Genomic DNA, 24,002 nt, shown 5'->3' with positions numbered 1-24,002 from the left:
CCTTGGGAACCTCTGGAAATGTGGAGTTTTGCCCCTAAGCAGACCAGATACTGTGTACCACTTCAGAGCTGCACCATAACCTCCGACCACAGTCAGCTGTAGCCTGTTTCCTATGGAAGGACGAATTGTACGTAGTGAATAAATACTACCTAACATTTAAAACCTCATGCTAACACCAATGATCGAGATGCATAAAATCAAAGTCTAGACATTCTTCTCAGCTAGCTTATAAACTAGCTCTTCTTCTTCAGCACTTAAACATACAGTTTCTGCCGCACCCCCCCCCCCCCCCCGCCCCCAGCTTTTAAATAAACTCCGTTGAAAGCCACAAAAGCGATCTGGACCCTTCTTCCTCCAGAAGCCTAACGATCCTGGCAAGCAGCTGGCCTGTAACATGAGTCCTGCGCCCCACGGTCTCTTTTGTGTGTGCCCTCCCAGCTAAAGAGTGGGTTATTGGATGTCCTTTGGCAGGTGCTGCTGGATTAAGGGGGCCATGAACAAGTTCTGAATTGGGGCTTTTTTGCGCTACTTAAGTAAACATCATCGACTGTGTAAACCTCCTTATCTCCTACAAGGCATTTGGGATTTTGTAGCAGAAAGGGGTTTTTTTTGTGTACGTATTTCATTAAAAATTATGTAATAGTTTTGTTTTCTTGAATGCAATTGTGAAATAACATGCTCTCATTCTGAATACCTTCCGTGACACTATACTGTCAATTCACCCCTGAAGACTGAGCAAAAACATCCCCAAACTTGAACCAGCACAACAGTTGCTTTTGACAGGAGTCATCCCAACCCACGCTCAAAGGAGTGCTACAGCAAGGGTCAGCACATTCAGATTTATTTCTGCTGCCCTGTGCCTTGGGAAATGGACTCAGAACTGTAGCTAATCTCTTTGTCTAATACAGCATACCAGGTTTTTGTACTAAGAAGCCGTGGCATCAGAGCAGTAAAATAATAGGAACCAGTCTCCTGCCAGTGTAAACATGCAAACCCCATAGCCAGGGTCTTAGGCTTTAAAGCTCACTGAGAGTCACATATTCACAGAAAAGACCAAGCTTTCCATGTAGCAGCAGAGCTGCAGTAAGAGGAAACTTGTGGGAGACCCTTTTCCCTGCTGTTGGGGAGCACACGAACCTGCTTTGCACTTCAAAGAAGCAAAAGCCTCCAGGGGGATTTTTGTGTTGGAGATACGGAGGGGAAAGGTGTGCCCCGACTCCCTGCCTGTCTCAGGGGGTCCTTCTTCAGCAGCTTCTCCTCTCCTTTCCTCTCCACCTTTTCCATTTCTATTTCCCCTCTTCTGCTGACATCCCCTTTCTTCTTTTTCCTCCTACCCTCCATGGTTCCTCCTTGCCCCTACAAACACCTCTGATTCTCTTTGCGTTTTTCTTTCCCCACAATCATCTCTGCAGCATTTGCCCCAAGCAGGAACTCATCCAGAGGAGAAGCTTTGCCCAAGCCCCCTTGTCAAGACACTATCACTTGCTTTTTTTATAGGTCTGGTTTCATAGCTTGTTTTTTTCTGCTCTAAATGCAGAATCTGAAAAGCTGAATTTGAACACTTGACCTGAAGAGGCAGGGGCAAATTCATAAAGAGAGGAGTCATGTCAGTATTGCTGATCCTCCAGAAATTTCTACAGTGTGAGCTTCACAGCCATTTGTTGTTCTTATGGCAAGCATATTGTTTGCATTAGGGAGGGAATTATTTCATACCGATAAGAAAAGATAGCTAATTCAGCATAGTGGGAAAACTGTTTCATAGAGGTCAGAGAGATTTTTTGTGTGTTTGTTTTAAACTAGGAATAATAGCAGTTGCTTTTACAGCTATCTGTCTTCACATCTTCTATGCCTTTTTTCCATCTACAAACATTGACCCTCCTCTGTGTCAGCTGCCCCATTTTGCTTTGGAGTGAAGGCACATGAAAAGGAGAGCTCACAACAGCATGTCCCGCACAAAGCCAATGCACCTGTCCTCAAGGCAAATGAGGCTGCTCACTGGCAGCCTCCTCTTATACAATAGGAGAAATTTTCATCTACTCAAGCCATGCCATCATATCAACATATCAATGCCTAGCTGCCCCCTGCTTCTAAGCCTCCGTAAGGCATATCCTGACAGCAGCAGGGAGAGCTCCAAAACCCCCTTGGTGGAGCTGCCCTCGGTGCCCGCGTGAGTCGCTTGCAACGTACCACAAAGCCCAAAGCACACAGGCAGGCTGTACAACACCATGTGTTTCCTGATTTACTAGGCAGCAAGCTTACTGGAGGCTGATTCATGGTAATTCATAGAATTCAGGCACTTGCATTTCAGGGACTTTTTAAAAGATATGCTCTAGCACTGCATAAAAAGCTCCCGACTACCCAGAGATGTTCACCAAGCACACAATAAGCAGCCTTTGCCTTGTGGTTTCTAGGAAGCTGTGCATCCAGGCCACCAGCACCAACCACATAACGCATCTAGAGTAAGCAACCCGGCTTTGCAAACCAGGTAAGGACAGCATGAGCAGCTGTACCCTCCTGTGGCACTGAAAGCTGACGAGGATGTGAGAAAGGTTTGATCCCTTAGTAGATGCCTTTGTCTGCCATGGGTTTTCTGTGCCTACTGGGCAGCTCAGCTCAAGGCTCATCCAGCAACTGCCTCCTCTCAAGATCCTTCCTGGCTCCTCTCTCACCCACAGCCTTCTCTTAAAATGACAAGGAACAGGTACATGAATTGCCCTCTCTCCTTTAAAGACATGTCAGGTATTAGCCAGGCTCTCTAAGGAGGGATGTACTTTTGCTGCTTCTGCTTCACCTGATCTGTGCACAGAGGGTTTAGACTTCAAGTTTGCCAACACTGGCACAGTCTTCATGGCTTCCCAAGCAATGCAATGAACTTCAACTATTGTAAGAAAAGAGGGGGGCCCATTCATTTGAGCCCTGGCCTTTACCAAAAGAGCTGATTTAGAATTGCTGACTGTAGCAGCTGTCAAATACCCTTCATCCTAAAACACTGGTGGCTTTGCATCTAGAAAACCAGAGAGAGACACCCACAAGTAGTCTAGGAAGGATTTATCTTCATTTAAAGGGATGGTCTGAAACTGCCACAAAGGGTCTCTGACAAATTCTCCAGAAGAGGGGATACCTCTCAGATTTAATGAAATCCCTGTGGAATTGCTCTGTCAGGCAAGTCATTAACACAAGCTGTCTTCTGTATGGCTTTATGTTAAGAAAACAAAATATTCTGAGACAGCAACACATTATAGAAGTGTTTAATAGTGACACATCCTTTAGTTAGTCCTGTAAGGGAAATGGACCTATTTTTGACAGTAGCTCGAGTTAACAATTAATGGCTTTTGTGGGCATCTGAGTGGAAAACCCTTATCAGGAGAAAGCCATTTGTATTGCAAATCAGATGGTAGGGAATAGACAATGAACCACCATACAGTCTGTTTTAAAACCTACTGATAGAAGTTCAGAGTTCACACCTAAGCAACTCTTCTACTGAGGGTCAGAAATGTAAAACACAAGCTGTAAGTTTTCCCCTACAGCTTAAACTGGAAGCTCTGATCGGAGCTTGCCAACTTGAAATCATGAAGCTGAACTCCCTTGGAGTATGAGAGTTTCTGCTGAATCAGGAGAGGCAGAGCTTTGCAGAGACCTCTGAGTGAGGATGGTGGAGGCAGAGCCCCCTCAGGAGACTGCAGATATGTGGTTAGATCTGGTAATCCTTTTAGGATTATATTTTTATATGAAACAAATCTGCAGTCCGAACTGCACACCTCGGCCAAAACAAAGGACAGCCAACTCATGCCTACAGCAGGCTTTGGTTGAACTTCAACATTTTAAGCTTTGTCATGCTTCTTACCCACCCCAGCGCTGCTACTGCATTGATGTAAAGAAATGCTTTCTAGGAAGAAGATTAAAAACAGTAAATAAACAAGTGCTCCATCCAGGGAAGGCCCAGCCACAAGGGCAGACAAAGGTTTTTCCCACGCACCATCAGCTCTCTAGTCCAGCCTCCTGCACCATGCTACTCTCCCCCAGCATGGCTGCTAATTTTGGGAGGTGAGGGGTGGCACCACTGCACTTCTCTGCTGTTCTATCAAGTGCAAAAGATACGTGTTGGGAAGAAGGCAAAACAAATGTGAAATGCTGTTGGGAAAACTGAGGTCAGCTAGCCCTATCTGTGGCCCAGCAGAGTACCCCATTTACCTCCAGCCTGCCTATCATCAGCAACCAAGGAATGATTGTGGTGGAATTAGTGGTGTACGTGGCTTTTGCCTTCCCACAAGAGAAAACCTAATACTTTTTGCAGCTTCACTTTCTATGAAACTCATCGGGGCAAACGGCATCGCATTCACACTTCTGGTAACTACAAGATGAAATCAAAGCTAATCACGGCACCATAAAGTCAAAGCCGCTGACTACAGTTGTCTTCTAAGGACCAGCTTCTTCCACTGATAGAAGAGAAAGGTTAAATAAAAGCAAACCAAACTGATGCTGGCAACAGATAAAGATACCAGCAGGTTCCTTTGGAGACCCATGCAGGGAGGTACCAAGCGCTGACTCGTAGCAGCCAGGAAGGACGGCTCTGCACTGCATCCTCTGGGGAAGAGCCAGCGACTATTCACAGCACCCACCCGCTTGGGAGGACTGCAATTCACAGGCACACTTGCAGGTTCATCACTGAGGGCATGGCCCAGGATTACCCCGGTGCCAGTGGGGGAACGGGGAGAGAAACACTTGCACTGCCTGTTAGCTCTGCAGCGCCCGGCGCACCGCACTCTTCCTCTGATCCCCACGCAGGCACGGCAGCAAGCAGTGCAGCCGCATACCTGTGGTGCTCTCTTGACAGAATAAAGACAGGCTCGCAGCCCGCCCCACCCTGCTTATCACCTGCCTTTTAGGATCAAAGGGCCGAACGCACCACTCTTCAGCTTGTGGTGCCCCGTGCTGTTACCTAACCACGTAGGAGATTTTTCAAACAAATGCCTCTACCCTTCCCTTTTGCTGCCCTCACTTTGTGGCACACCTGTAATACTGTCCCACTATCCCCCTCCAATTCCTCCTTTGCTGTGGCACCTACAAAAACTTGGCATGAGCTGCTGCCATGTCAGAGCTCTGGCTAACCTGCCAGTCTGTGTTGCTGCCTGCATGTCCATTTGTTGTCTCTGGCTTTTTTTTTTTTTTTAAGCTGAGAAACTGAGGCAGGGATGCTTTCTTTCATCTGCTCTTACGCAGAACCCAGCTCAGTGAGGAGAACTAGTCTCAGTTCAGAAAAAAGAGATTATTACCTACTCCGATTTTGGGAGGGTAGCTGTGAATTGAAAGGAGGGGATGAAGGGAAGAGGTATGTAAAACAGAATATTTGGGGCTCTATTTGGGCTGGATGATGATGGTTCTTCCCACAGGGCAGTCCCCTGTGAGTGCTCTGTGCTCTGTCTCAGACCTTTCCCTCCCACCTCCTGTCCCTGCCTCCTCCTCACCCTCATGCATGCTCCCTCCCAGCGCTTGGAGCAGGTGCTCTGGACATCTTGCTCCATCCCTGTCCACCTAGCAGATCCACACAGAGGAGTAAGCACCCAAACCAGAGGATTCACAACACTTCAGAGGATGCCCTGAGCCAGCCCCAGGAGAGAGGCGTCTCCCCCAGAGCAGGTCCTGTTTGGGGTTTTATACAGAGGACCGCTGAAAGGCTTGTTGTAGGCTGATTCGGGCCAGTCTTCAAGGTCCAAGTGGTGATGTAAAATATCAGTGTTGAGGCTCCCTGCTCACGTAGCTGTCATTGTGGGGCTACAGAAGGAGCCACTTTCTCCCCGTCCCCGTCCCCCCCGCAGCCATGCACTGCAAAACCACCGCTTCACTGCGCCTCTGCGCACTCCCCCCGCATGTGGCGTGGTGCGGCACTGTCACACGCGTCAGCGAGAGATGGTGCGAGAGATGTGAGCGGGGCCTCAGCTGCAGCCGCCGTCCTGGCGGGCACAGGGGATGGGCTGCGGGGCTGCTGCGCTTGCCACGGTCCCTCGGTGCAGAGCGAGTGGGTGATTTGAGGAGAGTGTAGCTAGTAGGCTTGAGGAACACGTTTATGAGGACAGCTTGGAGAGCCTGTCCTTGGACAAGGAATGAGTACGTGGCATGGTCAGCACATCCTGCAAACACTTAGAGGGTGTAAAACACAGAAGATGTATTATTTATGGTGTAAAGTAAATAAAATACAATGTGCATACACACAGTGTATGGACATACCTATACATACACACACGTGTATGTGTACCTCTATGTTGCATACTGCAAACACACATTCATAAGCTACAACAGTCTACAGTAACTAGGCTACTTAGATGAAAAGAAGAGAAACTTGCTGAATGCTAAGGAAAAATCCCTAACCATAAATTCTCCCAGTGAATGGCCTAAGGGAAAGGATGGAAAGAATCCTTACTACTACAGCATTCAAAACCCATCAGAGCAAGTACCCTGCAACCCTTAAACTCTGCCTTGTAAAAGCTTTGTCTGGATAGCCTGGAAGTTTCTCCACCCTTTATCTTTGAGGGGGCACAAAAGGCTTCAGCAAAAGCAAGGCACACACCCAAAAGGCTATCTTTTCATGCCAGCAAAATAAAAAGCTACTACAACTTATAAAGCAAGAGTGTCTTTACTAAGCGAAGGCAGCAATGCTGTTGCCCTGGTCACTGGCTGGCTGGAGCACCTGGGACAGGGGCCCAGTGCACGCGCAGCAGCCGGGCTATGGTCCCTGTGGGACCCTGGTCTCTGCAGGATCCTCTGTCACCTCAGGGTGCATGGGGTGGGAAGGGGGATGAGAGTGGTGAGCTGCCAGCTTGTTTTTCACCTCCTGACTCCATATTCAAAGACAAGGAAAACAAGCCCTGGAAAACAGCCACACTGGCTAGAGCAGCTGTTTGTAGCAACTTTTGCTAATTGGCTCCAACAGCTAAAGAGGCAGCTCCCTATTTGCCCTGTTCTTCAGGTATGCTCTGTGGCAAGGAAAGGAAAGTCTGAAAAAGGAAAAAAGATTTTGTACCCTAAACCAATCTTTTTAAAAGAGAAGCCAATGCAGATGGGTTACTAAATACTGAAGGTCGTGTATGTTTCCCTTACCAATAAATACAGGCAAGTACACTTGCTTCATTTTCTGTCACTTAAAAAATAGCCTGAAGCACTACACAAATAAGCTGAAGTCCATAAGTTTGATCCAGCAGCAGTGTCTCATGAATCCCAATTCCACTTTCTCATCACAACTTGCTACGCTGAGAGATGCCACAGCAAGCCCTGAGACTTAGAGTGACTGAGGGAGTGGGATGTGCAAGTTACTCTGAAGCCTATCAGTGGTGGCTTGCCTAGATTCCTTTGAAGATCCCAGTCTAAATGCTTGCTAGCATGTGAATATCAATGCCTTTCTAATGTCTGAGCTCTGCAGAAAGATTTCTTGGGGGTTTCCCACTTACAAGGCAAAGAAAATTTGCAAGCATTCCCGTGGTCCGGGCAGGGAGGAAGATAGGGCGTACTGCAGTCCCAGAAAATGTGTAACCAGATTGGAGGGGGAGGGGAAGCGACCGAAGGGCAGTGCTGCTGTGGCACCTCTCTGGTGGGATAACAGAGCAGGCGATGGGGCAGGAGGCGGCCTCGGAGGGGGACATGTTGTGATGCCCCCACTGAGATTGGGGCTCTTGCAAGGAGCCGGGGCCAGGAAGGTCTTGCACTGGGAAGGAGCAGAGGGGAGAGGAGCATGCACGTGTCTGGGGAGGGAGCCCACCCAGCACAGAGCCCTGGGAGGACCTGAGACATCCCAGTATTTGGGCTGAAACGAGACAGGCTGCAACAGGGACAGAAACAACAAAAAAATCCCAATCATTTGAGCAATTTTGTTGCAGCTAGGAGAGAAGCAAAAACATGGGCAGAGAGTAATTTGTGGAGAGCGAGGTGACTTCAGACAGACTTGCCTTACAGAGGGCTCTCTAACTTCCTCCACACACTTGTGCGACTGATGTTAGCTCTTGCCAAAACCATTTTTATCTTTTTGTTTCATTTCATACTTCTCACAAACCAAGTTTCAACAGTACTGGTCCAGTAAGCCCATACCCTTTGCCTATCTTCGATTTGGTTTCTTGGTTGTAAATTCTTCAGGGTGCTTTCCCATACATTTGTAGGGCTCCTAGCATAGCAGTGGAGTGCGTTAGTAAAAAGAAAGAGGGCAAAGTCACAGGGAAAACTGTGAAACTCAAAAGCTAGTGGTTTTGGCAGCATTTGAAATTAAAATGCTGTCCACTTTTTTATTATTATTATTTTTTTTTTTTATAAGAACAAAGTGAATCAACATTTTACTGAAGCAATTTTCCAACGTATTTTTTCCTGAAAATCGAATTCCTTACTAGAAGCCCATCTTTCAGCAAATTATTTCTTTTCATTATTTTAAATCATTATGTAGCTGATGCCGATAAGAATGCCAGTCAAGCTGTTTTAAACAAGCATGTCCTGAGATATCTTTCTGGAGAAAGAGCACTCTGATAATATTGATGAGTTTTATGCAAAGCTCAAGAAAAATAACATTCTTGGTTGAAGAAAAACCCCTTTCCTGCTAGCCCCAGCATTCTGATCAGAGAGAAAGAATGGAAAGCCATTTATGTTAACACATGGCTGAACCTTAAGGTGAGACACTCAAAACCGAGTAAATCTAAGTCATGGGAAGCCCAGTGAATGTCCTGGCTTCCCACAGAGGGAGTTACACATGTCCAACACCTTTGTAGCTGGTGCATCTGTAAGCTTGAGCTTTCTAAGCCTTACACGTGTGCTTAGCTTTGAAGAGGTGAGTAGCACCATTTACATAGTTGTACGCAAAGTCAAGGCTCGTGCTGCAAACAGAAACCACACACGCATGCACACACTTCACCACCGCAGAAGGGTTCCCATCAGACCCAAGGGAGCCAGCAATAGCCACAGCAATAAAGTCATGCACAGCTGCAGAACGGGGGTCTAGGTCTGCATCGTGCTGAGATTTAAATACAGATCTGTTTGCCTAACTGCAGGCTTCTGGGCCCGAAAATGCTTTTCCCTTTGCATTACCAGTTCTGGTCTCCTCCAAAAGTGCTCTGAATATGGGGTTAGGTGAAACCTCATAAAGTGCTTTGAGATCTCAGGCTGAGGAGCGCCGGCAGGGAGGCAGGCGTGGGTGCAAGCTTACGAAACCCCAAGCCACGACAGGTACACACTTTTAACAGCACTTATTTGCAGCCGCCTTCTTGAAAGCTTGGCCCTGTCCCCCCGCTCAGCCCCACGGACGCCTGCGGCCCCCCCTCGGACAGCGCAGGCGTGCCGTTTATAGCAGGGGAGGGCCCTTTTGAGAAACCGGTGAGTAACTGAAGAAATGTGGCAGAACTCAACAGCAAGAAACGGCAGCGGGAAAAAGCGCGAAACAGGAAAGCGCCGGCGAGGCTCGTGCCGTCCCCCCCGCCGGCGCTCGGCGGGGACGGAACTGCTGCAAAAGCGGCGCAGGGCTGTTATCAGGCCCGCGCAGGGCCTGCGGTTTGCTCGCTCTCGCAACCCTTCTTCAACTGTCACTTGTTTTTCAACAAACAGGATGCCTCCGCTCAGGCTGGCAGCCTCCCCGCACGTTCGGGCCGCGGGGCGGTGTGCGTCCCTCTGGCCGCCCCGGGGCCGCTGGGCCCTCTCCCCTGGGGAGGGCAGCTTCAGGTGCACCCCGGGCAGGGTGCCGCGGAGGGGGCAGACCTATCTCCTTCCTGCAGCCCTCCGCTGATGAGCAAAACAAGAAGCGTGCGGTACAGGCTTGGCCGCGTCGGAGAGGAAAGGCTGAGCTTCCACCTTGCTCGCTTTTTATTATTCCACCTAAACGCAGTTATTAAGGAAGTGCTTGTGCTACTTTTAGGCACGAAGGGCACATCCCAGCTGCTCACCTCCCCGCGGGTCTGTGCAGCAGCCACTGACATCCCACGGAATGACGGCCGCAGGGATGTGGCTAGCACGATTTCTTTGCTGTGCCGTCCCCCTGCACGGGCTGGAGCGAAAGCACAAGGCAGGACTGGATGAATGGAGATGCCACCAGAGGAGGCAAAGGAGTGGCTGCCCTCACAGCCAGCAGCACCAGAGCCTGTGGCAGAGCCAGGGCTCCTGACAGCGTTGCTGGGCAGCTCCTACTGCCCATTTTCACCCCAGTGTTAGAAAAAACCCTGCACCAAGCTTTGCTGCTCAGGCTCCTCAAGAAGCACAGTCCGTTTTTCAAGGTCGCTTGGGCTATCCTATGGAGAAGCCTGTTGTCTCTGCAAACAAGCGAGGTACCAGCCTGGGTTTCTACTCAGAAGTTAGATATGGAAAAAGCAAAACACGCTCTGCCCCTGGTCTGATAATTGCCTGGCCGAAGGTTAGCCTCTGTCAGCAGAGATGAAGCCCATGCCAATGGCAGCACAGGCTTTGCAGCAGAGCTGCAGCAGGGCTCTCTAACTTGCAAGCTTTCTGGCACTGCCCAGTGCTGTGGCAAATCAACACTAGAGAAAGCAGAAAAAAAATACAGCTGTAGAATGAAATTTCCAGGAAAATGAAGCTTTCCTTTTGAAATATTTTCTGAAAAAAAAAAAGGAGAAACACCTCTAAATGGATGCATAGTTTCTTCTCACAGTTCCCTGTCCCACAACACCAACCTCCAGCTTTGCTGGACCCCGGGAGGTTTTTAGGGAGTCTCCAAGCAGTGATGTTTGGTAGGACTGAACTGCACCCTGCTTGTGCTATCCCTGCCCATGGCTGCCCCCCTACTCTGCTGGCACAGGGAGGTGCAAAGCATTACCTACTGCCAAGATGGTGCTAAGCCAGGCTGGAGAAAACCCTAATGCACCAGTCCTCCTGGATCTGAAATTCTAATGAGCTAAATGAGTCTTGTATTGCATATCATTTGTCAGCTAGTCTTATTTCTTTTCCTGTTCCCATATTGTCCACAAACAACTCATAATATTTTCAAGTTCGCCTGCTGCTCAAAAGTAATTGGAAAACTTTTTTTTCCTGGATTTTCTTTATGGTTTGCTATTTGAACTGGATTGCCCAGTTGCAGCTGGAGATGTACAATAGTCAGGCCCTGAAATAATGAGTGTAATGCTAAGGTAACTTTCTGATGAAAACATCGACTTGATCAGATTTGAAATTCAAAGTAAACAAGAGATCATTTTGTAGATAGTTGCGCTCAGGACTGTAAGTCAAAAAAATTGAGGTTCTGTTTCCACTTCTCTCTCCCACAGACTTCTGATATGACTACTCTTTCCCGGTTCTTCATCCATGAAGATGAGGAACATCCTATTCCCAGAGTAGTTTAAGCACCTTCTGAATGTATTTGACTATCTTTGTGTATCACTTTGGGCCAGTGCACACCAAACAGAACTACAAAGCTCCTTTATCAGCCTGCTTTTCTGTGGAGGCAGTGCTTATGTGATTGCTACCATTCTCTCTGTACTTCCCCTAGCTTTTCTGGTTTGTGGGCCAACTTTAACTAAACTTGATAGAGCAGAAGTGGTCTTAAGTTCCTATGGCTTTCGCGAAACATGGCAGTAGCAGAGAGGCTCTGTCAGTTCTCCCAGCTGAAGGGCGCCCAACAGAGATTTTAAAGATTCCTCAAGAAGAGAAAAACCTTCAATCAGATTAAAGCCTTATCGGATGTTAGAGATGCAGCCACAAGACCCATGTCTGTAGGAAATCAGCCTTTGCTAGTTCTGCCTAGGACAGCATGTCTTGGCTTTTTAAATGCAGCAAACTAGACTTGCCTTGAATTCAGAACACAGGCTGCTTCCATCTGAAATTTTACCATAAGCCCAACATTTCCATGGAGAAGATTTTTAGTGGTTTTGCACGCTTTCAATCAAACAACCCAAATTAGCTTTTTGAAATTTCCCAGTGAAGCAAGGCTTACCCAGAAAAGAACACGACAAATTCTCATGAGAAGTTTCCCACAGCCCCAGCAGCATGAGAGCTTTTTACCACATTACACTGGTCGTGGGGAAGGCCCACATTAACAACATGATGAGAGCATTTGGATTTAATAGAGTTAATATACACAGCATAATTACGCATAGTGTTTGGTGCAGATCTCAAGCCATCCCTATCCTAAGTGCTTCCCCAACAATTCTTTAAAAACACAACTAGAACATTTATGATGTCACTGATCACATCATCAGCATCCGCTGTGGCTCGAGACAGGTCTTGCTATGCTCCAGTTCCAACTATGTTCCAAATAACAACACTAAAAAAGCCTCATGTTAGCATCCTAAAGTTGCATGAGGCTCAGGCATAGTAACACAGAGGTCCAACACTAAGTCTCACAAAGAAAGTAATTAATAATGCTGCAAAGGGCTTCTGGTTTGGTGGAGGACGTACCCCGTGCTGTGCTGATATCCCCTGCAGGATGCAAGCCAGCATGATTAGTACTATTTATTTATTGTAAGGCACACTGAAAGGTAATGCTACAGTAGGATTAAAAAAGAAAAAAAAAAATCCTGCAGGTATAATCTTTAGTACTTGAACCAACCCTTTAGCTTAATACCCTCATCGCTTTTTATCTACCACATCGTAACTTGCACCAGAACTCTGACACAAGCTGCCTACCAAGTTTCACATCTATTAGTGTATGCTAAACATGAAAATGTAAGAGGCTAAGAAACTAGTCTAGAAATAGTTCTCTTTTTCCTACCTCTGTTCTCTCTCCCACACCCAGCACACACCACCTTTGAGCTTTGCATTGATTTCATTGCATTACCAAAATTAAACTAACAGGCTAAGTCTCGTGCAGAAAGTTTCTAGGAGAGGCTGGAAAAAAGAAAGCAAGAACCCACAGAAACACACACTTGTTGATCCTATAGCACCCTATGCACAGCCTACTAAACTTGAGATTTTGGAAACAAAATGAGAAACCTCTTAGGTGCATTCACCACTCACATAGAAAGAACCAAATACACAACGTGTTGTCTCAGGACTATCTGCAAGCTTAGAAATTAAAGAGTAGGATTGCATACCAGCACCACAAGGAGCCAGTCCTTCCATCCCTTTCTGACTTTCTGTCTCAACTAGAAAGGGAAGAGGCTGCATGATCAAAGGGGGCTGGTACCAGGTGCTAGGCACAGAAGCGTGGTTCTTTTGGCCACCTGTATCCATCTAATTCTAACCAAAGTGGGAAAATACCGGTGAAGAAAAGGTCGATAATTTAATAAGCCCGTAGGATGACATTATGAACAACAGGGGACTTAGCTCAAACACCGAGCTTCTAAAAAAACCCAAACAAATGCCAGTGGATTATTCTCAGAGCACAACCTGTGGGAGTTGCCTATATTGCATTACTCCGGCTCTGGCTGGCAAAGGCAGCTCCAAGCATCTGTGTCTCAAATGTCAGCAGCTGGGGCTGGTGTCTCCATCACCCACCAATTCCCCGAAATCGTGTCAGCTACAATTGGTTGGGAGTATGCCCTATTCAAGCTGGAAAATGCAGTACCCAATGGAAATAGTACTACGTCCCAGAGGTTTGCTGAGGAAAAGTACCTTTGCTATTACAAGGGCTAAATCAGGCACGCTACTTCTGCCACACAATAAAATACTTCTTTCCCTTCTTGCTCTCTTCCTGACTCTCTCAGCCTCCCTTCTGCACTTCATTCTAGAAAGAAATGCTTGGTATGGATTTTTTTCATACATATTCCTTAGCAGTCAAATATATGATCCACATTTTTTTTTCCCCTTCACTGTGTGATAACTGAAGGCATTTTGGTCTCCAAATGCAGAAATGAATACTAGCAGCAAAATTAGCAATGTAAGTCATACACTAGAAATGTTTGGGTTAATTTGTTCATGGCAAATGTTGCAAACAGCAGCATTTTATAAAAACCTCAATGACAAGGTAGTTTGTTTTCTCACCAAGGAAAAATAAGTGAGGGAAACTTTGCTACAGCTAATTATCTCCTAAAATAGGACAGCTAATATTTTTATATGGGTTATTTTTCTAATTCTGATTTCAATCTCTCTTTGAACTGCAGTTTAAAATAAGGGATACCTTAATGTTGCTTGTATTTCCTGCAGAAAAAAAAAAAATTCAACAAGACCTTGCAAGAAAGGGGGCTGAGATGTTAACAAGTGAGGTACTCCAGACAGAAAGGAATATGAGGAACAGTGAAAAGATTTTCCTTGAAGACAAGTTGGAATCTGACAACAAATTTCTGTTAAATCATGTTTTGGATGCTTTTTTACCAAGATGGCTGTGTGAACAAGTTGTATTAGCCTAAACCTTCAGAGGACACTACAGTTCTAGGCAATAATGCTCAGTTACTTGCCTAAGTCATGTACGTGGGAGAAAACCTACCAAGCCAGCACCTCGTGTTGCCTTGATGAGCTGTGCGTGCCGCTCGGTCAGCAGCTGCACGACTCATGCAGGGAAGTCTCTCCTGCAGGGACTGCCAGGTATACCAGGATTTGTTTGTGAACAAACTGGAGACTGAGCAGTATTTGCTGAAGAAATTAGCAAAGAATAAATGAGAGCATGTCTGACAGTGAGAGAATAATTCATAAGCTGAAGATGAAAACTGGGTTGAAAAACTGTTTACCAAGAAAGGCCCTTTCTCCTCCCTCTACTTGCTTTAGCTGATCCAGGGTTGTGAAGCCAAATCCCGCCGCTGCCGTGAAGGAGCTCCTATCTACCCATAGGTACTGTGGAGCAAAACGTGAGGTTTTGCTCTTACTTCTGACCATAGTGGAGGGCGGGTGGAGGTTCCCGAAGGGGAAGCCATCTCCCAGCCCTGAGGCAGGACGCTCTGACCCTGGGTGGGGAGCAGGGACAGCCCTGGCTCCCTGATGCCCTTTGCAGGACTTCACAAAAGCAGCAGGCAGACCAAGGGCATTCTCTTGGTCCAGCCACTGCCCTGAGCTTGTACGACACCATCTAATCCCCTCGGATGCAGCGGGGGTCTGTTGTATTTCCTAATCCCTCTGGCTAGAGCGGGCTTTTCTGAAGGCTGAAAGGGGAGATGAGACAGCCTGAAAAACCTCCAACCGCTTCTGTTTAAATAGAGCTTTTGATCTCCAACTGGTGCGGTTTAGTCAAAGCAGCAACACACCAAAACCTGGAGGACGCGGGCCTATGGAGCTGCTTTGCGCCTTTCTCCATGCATGCTGGGGACGTGCCCAAAGCATGGAGCTGTTAGAGGGAGGGAAGGAGCGGGAGGGGGCTGCCCTAATGAGCCTGTAAAAAGGAGTCGGACCCTCAGCAGGTGGCTGGAAATGTGATCTTTAACTCAGCAGCTCTTGTGAGCATGGCAAAAAGGGCAGAAAGTGCCAGGACACCACTCCAAAAGAAAAGGCAGGTTGTGGCACAGAAGCGGAGCCAGCCTCACCCCTCTGTATTTCATGTGTGCGAGGGTGTAAGGACAGCTGTGAGAAAAGGGACTGCTGACCCAGGCCATCAGTGATGTGACTTCAGGTTGTTAACACCTTTATCTGGAGGAGAACAGCCATCATAGGTCTCATCCAATGCCCAAGGGTGTCAGCCAGGTCTTTCCACTGGTTTCATTGGCTCTTGAACCAGGTGCCATGTACACAAAATACTGGGCTGCTTTAACTGCCCAGTAAAATGTGAACCTAAATCATCTTTCCTCATATACACACCTGTTTAATGACATAACTTCACCCCACAGGGGAGCTGTAAATCCCTCTTCATGTTGGTACATGTCTAGTTACAGCAGAGCCCTCTCCCAAATGGGAATGGACTTATAGAGGTACAAAAGTGTTCATACTGGCAAAGATTATTCGTACATAGTAAAGGAAAGAAACTGTTTGGGGCTAATGTAGCTTTTCTGCTGCATAGTGTAAAACAGATGCACCTAAAAACATCAGTACAAAATAATATCACTCCTCAAAAATAGTATTCAAAGTTGTTTGGACTGTGTATGAAACTGTAAAAAAATTTACTATTTGCATTTCAATCACTATTAGGAAAAAAAAAAACCCCACAACAATAAAAATTCTGATTGTTACACTAAAATTTAAGTGGTTCACCACTTTTGAACTCAAGAGGTTTATCTTATCACTTCTTCTTTTTACCTAGGCAAGCCATTCACATTCTTTAGTTTCCACAATAGCCCAACATACTGTACTTGAAACACCCTGTTTCATTTAGAAAAGGAAATAATTTTCCCCAATGCAGTGAGGTACAGCCAGAACAAGTTCCCGTTTGTACATTAGACCTGAATCTTGGTTTCAATATGCAAGCTACTTTATGCTTAGTGTAAAAAATGTGTGGGTGTTTAGCACCATACATTATCACTTTTTACAGGCGTGGTGCAGAAGCTAAAGAGAGAATTGGTGCAGAGACTAAGGTGTCTTTTTTCCTTTCAGAGGTGGCCATCTCTCCAGGTTGCATTAGTGGAGGTCCTTAGAAAGCACGTGTGTGGCAAACCACACGGCGGCTCTCTGTGCTGTCCTTTCTTTAGCAAGAGGGCAACCTACCTGATGAATCTCCAGGCTCACTCCATCTCTCTAGTTGGAGTCATAAGCAGAATGCTTTCCACATGCTCTCTGCCCCCCCAAACTTGGATTCAGATGAAATGGTGGCAGTAAAACAGGAATCAGGTTGGTGTAGAAGCATGCTCAGTGGATGTAGGTCTACTTAGGACCCTGCATGCAGTAACCTCCGCAGCTCCCTGCCTCTGAGTCCACAGAGATGTGATGGCAAAGTGGTACTGAATTTCTTTGCAAAGTGTTTGGACAATGTATATAGGAGCAATTAAACCACCCTATATTGCAGTAACTGATTCGCCGACCCCTGTGCAAATGGGGTTAACAAAGTGTTAACTTGAATGTGTCTTCCAGATATGAATTCTGTTACACCCAACCTATGCAAAACCCAAAGCTCATTTACATATACGTCCTGAAAAACAGAAGCATTTTACAGAAGTCTGATATTATCTAGTAACTGTATTGTAAAGTAAATTGCACTTCCTATGAACTGGGCGTAGCATGTAGTCTCATATCAGTAGCCTGCTCTGGATGATGTGCAACATGGACAGATGCTTAGCAGCCATGGCAGCCTTGCCGCGTGGAGACTGACCGCTCAGGTGAGGCCTCCTCCTTATTGCCTCTTACTTGGGAAGTGCTTTTAAGGTTGCTTTCCAGAGCTGCGATTGCACTCACGGAAGTCCTGTCCCTTTCTGTCCTTCTATGTAAGACCAGGAGATGGCACATGCTAAAGAGTGCTTCTTTCAGAGTCTCTCCTCACTGCTTAGTGAGGAAATACACCTCACCTGTCCACTGGGTGAGGTGTACAGCCTTGATGTATAAGCTAAGTACAAATCAACAACTACCAACCAGAGAAAAAATCCCAGCCAACTCAAAGCTCCTTCTACAACTGTGCATAATATGCCATAAATAATTGTTCCACACCAATATTTCCTAGGTAAAAGACAAAAACTTTGATTCTCAAGCCATAGTTCTGATACTTGGCATTACATGAATTACACTTGCACCTTAATGCTATGTTTCTTTCAGTCCCCATGTCAATACTGGCATTCAGAGTTCATCTCCTGTCTTACAACTTCATGTTTTTCTTGCAGGTTTCTTTGTTCTTAAAGGACAGACTCAGCCCCACTGCAGTTGATGGCCATTTTGTCCCTGTCTGGGTGGAGCTAGGATATTATCCTAAGGATTGGCTCTGGGTCATGCTTTCTGCTCCTGGTCATGTCTACAGAGAAAAGGGGAAGCCTGCCTACAGGCATGTGAGAATAAAGCAGTGCTAGCTTAAATCTACCCAGCCCGTATAACAACAGTAGTGAAAACCCAGAGGTACATCTCCCGCCCCCGCTCACCACCACGATGTGTACCGACGTCTTCCAGCGGTTGGCTGGCGGTGACTTACACCCATGCGATTGCATCTGTCTACATTATCCTTGCTAGACAGATGAAAGCCTTCATTTTGCTGTGCCAGCTTGCCTTCCACTACCCTTTGATACTATGGCAAGTATAAATAGAGACCTGAGCACTGACAGGCAAGGAGCCTGGTCTGCCCACTACAGAGGCTGTGACGCCCCACTCTCAGCCCCTGCTCAGCACGCTTGCAGCGCTTGCCTTTGCCAAAGCAGGCAACTGCAGGGTGCTTTAGCAATGCTTAGGCATCCTTTGGTGCTTGTTCAAGGCTTCTGTAAATGCCCCGACACCTCCGAGGCACGCGTCTGGCCAGCACAGCTCAGGTGTATGCCATAAAACCGGCTAGAAAATGGACTTATGAGAGATGCAGGTGGTGCTGGGGCTGAGAAGGTGCAGACATTTGTCACAAAGGAAACAGATGCTCAGCCCCACGCTGTGCTGCTTCGCCCTGAACATGCAAGGTATTTCGCAAACGGTCATCCTTCTCTTTTAAAGATGAGAAAAAGGCACTTGAAGGGCTGGGTCAATGCCTTCTGAGGTTGCTGATTTGACAAGGATCACAGGGCTTGCCCTAAGTACAGCCGAGTGAAATGCTTATAGCAAATCACATAAAACTTGACAGGTTTCAAGTTTCCTCACACTGCATTCATGGAAAGATTTGTAAGCGAGGTAAGCCTTTCAACTTACAGTCAAAACCCTACCTAAGGGCAGTTTCTGAGCACATCTCAAAATCACAGCTTCAGCGTGAAACCAGACAACAGAAAAAACACTGCAAGACAAAATACTCAGAAGGCAAAATAAAAAGCCCCAAGCCCCTGACTCGGACTGCTTTTGGGTTCACTGGAATCAGAAACTCAAAACAAAAAGCACAGGCTGAAAAAAAACCAGTTAGATCAAAGCCAGGGAAAATGTTCTCACAGATCTTCGTGAAGGGGAACTACCCGATTTCACAGAGTTTCACTTGCAAGCAGAAGTGGTGAGCCCTGCGGATAGTATTAAGGATGAATTGGAAAATCTACCAGGTAGCAGCTACCGTCACTCTCTACTGCCCTGCTTTCACAGTCAGTTCTATGCCCTTTTTTTTCCTATTTCAATTGTCTGAATACATCTTTATAGAGAATTTGATGTTTTGTACTAAAATGTATCTTGGTCGTAAGCCCAGGCCTTACTTTGCTAGGACCTAAGTGGAAGAAAAGGCATTTCTTCTGAAAATTGATTACATTGGGAATCTGTATATGTAATTTCTAGTCTCCTTTCCACTGGCAGAAAGAATGATGTGTCTTGCATTCAGTATCACTGTGGATATGCTGGTGTATGCATGGACTTACTTACCAACATACTGTAGACCTTTGTAGGTGCTCTACTGCTCCAAACACCACCACTGTTGTCACCCTGTACAGTTCATTAATACACTGCAGAGAGCAGATATCCTTACTACTCATCGACTGTTTGGGAAGCTGACTCAAGTCTATACAAATATTATCCATTCTCTTAAGATGACAGAAGAGGTAATGAGGTAGTGTAATGTTTTCTTGTCCTTCTCTCAGACCAGTGATTCACCTAGCCAGTGGCCTGTCTCTCTCCATGGCCAGTACCAGATGTCATGGAGGAAGCCACAATTCATTCTGCAGATGACAGACCTGCTTACATGGGAAGCTTTCTTTCCAAGCTTTAACAGAGATCAGCTTGTGCTCTGAAATAAGGCAGTGAGAGATGAAGGGAGAACTTAACCCTTCCAAAGCTTCTTTTTTCTTTACCTGGCTGGTACATATTAAGAAACTGTTATGTATATACAGACCCAGCTGTTTTAAGAATCCTGCTAAACTCTTGGTTTCAAAGGTATTTTATGGCAATGAGTTCTAGGCTGTAATCACCCACTGTTTAGAAAAATTTCCACCATACCTTGCCCTGTTGACTAAGCACAGAGAAAGGAATAGGAGTGAGTGGGTGAGCTATCATCAGAGCTGTTTTAGGAAAAAAACAAACAGAAAACCCAAGTAAATAAATAAAAATTGAAAAAAATCTGAGCAAACATCCTTGCACACTGCAATCTGCAGGAACACAGAAAATCTGTCACACTCATGCCTCTGCAGTGAAGGGGTTGCGTGGCCTGTCCTGGGCTCCCCCACTGCACACCGGAGTGCTTCACCTCTGTGTGCAGCCTGATGCTCATGGCAGCCACCCCACCCAAAACGCCGCCCGCCCCAATTTAAACTCACACCCTGCATCTGGGAGGCCTGAGCTGGCACAGGGAAGACAGAGATGCCAGGCGGGATTTGGATTTAAAGAGCGGGTTGTCCCTCTCCAGCCAGCCTCAATCCATTCTCTTACCCAGAGCCAGAGCTACTTCTTCCTTGCCGTCCTGCTGGGGCTGCTGGATCCGTACTGCTGGCCTCACCCAGCAGCCCATGAGGCACCCACGCATTCCGACACAAGCAGCCCAAGCCTCTGATGGAGGCTGTCACAGCTGCGTGGTGCAGCCCTCCTCCTCCACTGAGCTACCAGGGCCAGCCAGGTACTCTGTGGCAGCCTTCTATGCGCAAACCCTTGCACCACGCATGCAGGAGGAAGACAGGTTTCCCTGTCTTGTCGCAAGGGTGATCAACCTCAAATTATCACTTAGTGAGGCACTGCAGCCGGCAGTTTCTGCAGAGCATTAGACCACCCTGACTTTTTCCTGCCAGTGGCATTCCCCCTTAGCTCCTGAGCCCACTCTGCATTTCACCCTTGCTCTCCACAACAGCACGAGGGGCTAACAACCCTGCCCGGCCCCCCAGGCACCGCTTCGGAGGTGCAGCAGAGACTGCTGGGACGCAGCACATCCCCTCTGCATGTGGCAGGGTGTCAAAGTTGGATGAGCTTCTTCTGTTGGCGGAACCACCTCATAGTTTTACAGAGAAATGCCTTTGCTGTTCCCTTAGAAATGCTTCTGCGTAGCTTTTAAAAGCAAGTATGTCTATTTCTAAATCCAAGAACAGTGATTTCTTTGCCATTCTTGGTTTAGGTATAGGCTCTCCCCATTTGAAAAATAGGATGATGCAGTTACTCATTCTATGTTCTGAAGTAAAATTCTTCAGGAGTTCATAAATTACTTTCATAAACTTGCCAATATCACTGGCCTTCACATGCATTTAAAGATAAGCAGACTGTTCTTTTAGGGTCATGCCTTAGCAGTCAAACTAAACCATGATTATCTTCTAGTCATGAAAAAAAAGCGGTTTATTTTCTATTCGTATTGCATACACCGGCAGTGTGGGGAAGATACTTTTATTTCCCACCAGAGAGCTGCCTCAGAGCTGCAGTTTGGCTCTCGTGGTAAAACACGGTCCAAGGCAGAGCTGCCATCGTCCAACAATCTCTTATTAATGGCCACATGATAAAGGGCAAGCCAATCTGGGGGATCTGCAAGCCAGCCATAACCCTAAATCCTTGCTAAGACTGTCATCACAATCCATCACTATGCTGAATGTGGCTGGTTAAACACTCAGTCTAATATTTAGCCTAGGATAACATCTCTTGATCTTACCAAAGCACTGTATTCATCTCTGTCAGATATTTCACCCCTTGCTTCACAAGAATTCCTGTGTTCAGGTCTCGCAATGTTTCTCAAGGCTTTTAAATGAAAAAAAGGCTCAAACAGAGAGAAGACTGTGTAAATCAGACATTGTGAAAGTTTTTTCTTCTAGTAAGCCAAGGTTTTTATGGGCTTTAGTTCAATTTCCTATTCACAAGATGAAGTTAGTATTTTATAATGCTGACACAAATTAACTCTTTGTTCAGGCAGTCTGCAAAAGTGCTGGAAAATGTTCTCTCCCCTATGCAGTGACAGCATAGTTTATGCTACTGTGAGAAGATAGGTTTCTTCTACTGGGCAAGTGAATGAAAATACATGGCAGCGTTGGGTACCGTGCATCTCCCAGAGAAACTTGGTTTTGGCAGAGTTACTTCTAGTATACGATCACTTCTTTTAATGTCACCAATTCTAGAGGGCTGAAATCATTACCAACTTGCTACCCTGCTCCTCACGCAGCACCCTCTGCAGACAAACAATTACTCCTAGGGAGGCCTCGTAGGCTGAGAGTGTGAGACTGCAGATGTAGACTTTGATAACAGTGAGCCTCCGATCACTTCACCCCTCTGCTCACATACAGCACCAGGGACTTAGGAGTCTACTAACTTAAATCCCATCACAAGGCAAGCCAGAGTCACTAACATTCAATGAGAAGCAGTATGCTTAAGTATAGGTGTCCATAGGTCCAGGCAGGGAAGCCCTTCAGAGCAGGTGAAGCAAGAGCTTCTTGCTACAGTTTTATTTAGCATTTGCAAAGGAAGAAACCCACAATGGCTGGGCACTACTCGGCACATTAGAACTAAGAAGAAAGTATGCACAGTGTATTTTTCCATGTTGTAAAAGTGCTCTGCTGGAGTTCATTTCCATTTGATAAGAAACCAACAAAATGTTGCACCATGAGTCTTCATTGCCTTGATTAATTAATTAAAAAAACAACAAAGGCAAAACCAGGATTAACCTTCTTTGTATATTGAAATAATTAGACCTTGCAGCAAAAGGGAAAATGAGGAAAAAGTACCCTCCTGGAAAATATTATGCTTCATGCTATTTAGAGCTCCATAAAAACCCTGCAAAAAGATTAGTTATTCTGTCTTCCTTTGTAGGCAAAATTATTAGGAAACCTTACAGGACAGTCTAACACCCTTAGGAAGTTAAAAGAAGTTGTGGGGTGGGGTGTTATCATGTAATTATCTAGGCACCCTTTAAAAACTATATGTGCATTCTTTAATACAAGACTCTCCAACAGGTTTCATTTTGGTGCCCCTGCCCAAAAGGTATCATTGTGTTGACCTGGCCAATACACATGAACCTGTGTCGAGCCCTCACTATAACCAGCAAATCCATCCTTATACTATGAATCTTGCTAGAATAAAAGTTTAAACTGCAGCCTTGCTGATGCAGTCCTAGATCTGAGGAAGAGATGGAGCGATGTTTTTCTGCGGGTTGCACTGCAGCAAGGCACTTAGAAGTGCTCCTACCCTGTACTCCTAACACCAAGCCCAGATCATAAACTGAAAGATGCCATTAGGAAAATGAGGCCATCATTAAAAGCAGAGCCGGTAAACATTTGAATGTGTTCAGCATGCAGAGCACACCACTGGAGGTTTCAGTATAATCCTCATTTCTTTACCTAGTGGCAGAAGCGAGGACCTGGTGTGGTGTGATAGAAAAAGGGCCATATCCTTTGTGGTGTACCACATTCAATTAATATGTCAGGCTTTCTACGTCTGTCACTGCTTGCAGGGGCTGGAACAATGGTTCTGCTTCCCCACTCCCCTCTTTTTTCCCAATTTTCACATAGTATCAGGCTAAAAAAGAGTTATGGATTTCCTTCTCAGAGAACTGCATGGACTGATAAAGTGAAATCCATGGCAGAAAACAACTTGTTATTTTTCCCTTTACCTCACGATTTCAGTTAAGAGAGAAAGTGCAATAAATTTTGGCGGGAAAAAAAGAAAAGAGACGGTTTTGGACATTTCAAATGACTGGTCTATGTAAACACTATTGAGAAATATGGGTGAGAACAACCGACCCTAGGGGTGATTATTTTTCTTGCTCTGAGGCCCAAGCGTTACTTTTGTTGCGCCCAGGATTTTGAAACTGTGCGAAGTTCATTTCAGTAAAGAAAGGAGCAAAAAGGGAACTGCTGGAAAACCGTCACAGGCTTCCACGTTCAAACACAATATTCTTTCGCAATTTTTGAAACATTTGCTTTATAACTCAACCGAAGTGCTGTTGCCCAAGCTTTTCTAGCACTGTACAGCAGAAGTTTGACCTTGCGTGTGCTGGATACGTACCAGGATCTGTACCTGCATTGCCCAAACTGGATGAATATCTTAAGGTATCTAGCGCGACTTCTAGCCTAGCAAGACTTCTAGCCTAGTCTGCGAAGAAATACAAAATACTGGTACGATAGTAACATTAACTACAATAATGAGAACAGTAACAAGGAGGATAATAAAACCCATTCTGGAGTGTTGAGCTAAATCACTTGCTGGATTAACCAGCTTTAATGAAACTCTTCCTTTTCTTCGTCTCCAACCAACTGCTC

General features: G+C 46.1%; 1 protein-coding gene across 2 annotated transcripts in view; it reads right to left on the bottom strand.

The window, feature by feature from the left end:
* RUNX1 (RUNX family transcription factor 1) overlaps positions 1–24,002 on the bottom strand; it is a 175,053-nt gene that overhangs the window by 148,768 nt on the left and 2,283 nt on the right. The window lies entirely within an intron of this gene.

The sequence above is a fragment of the Harpia harpyja genome, chromosome 8 (assembly GCF_026419915.1).
Source record: "Harpia harpyja isolate bHarHar1 chromosome 8, bHarHar1 primary haplotype, whole genome shotgun sequence".
Classification (NCBI taxonomy): Eukaryota; Metazoa; Chordata; class Aves; order Accipitriformes; family Accipitridae; genus Harpia; species Harpia harpyja.
This window is presented reverse-complemented; position numbering and strand designations above follow the sequence as displayed.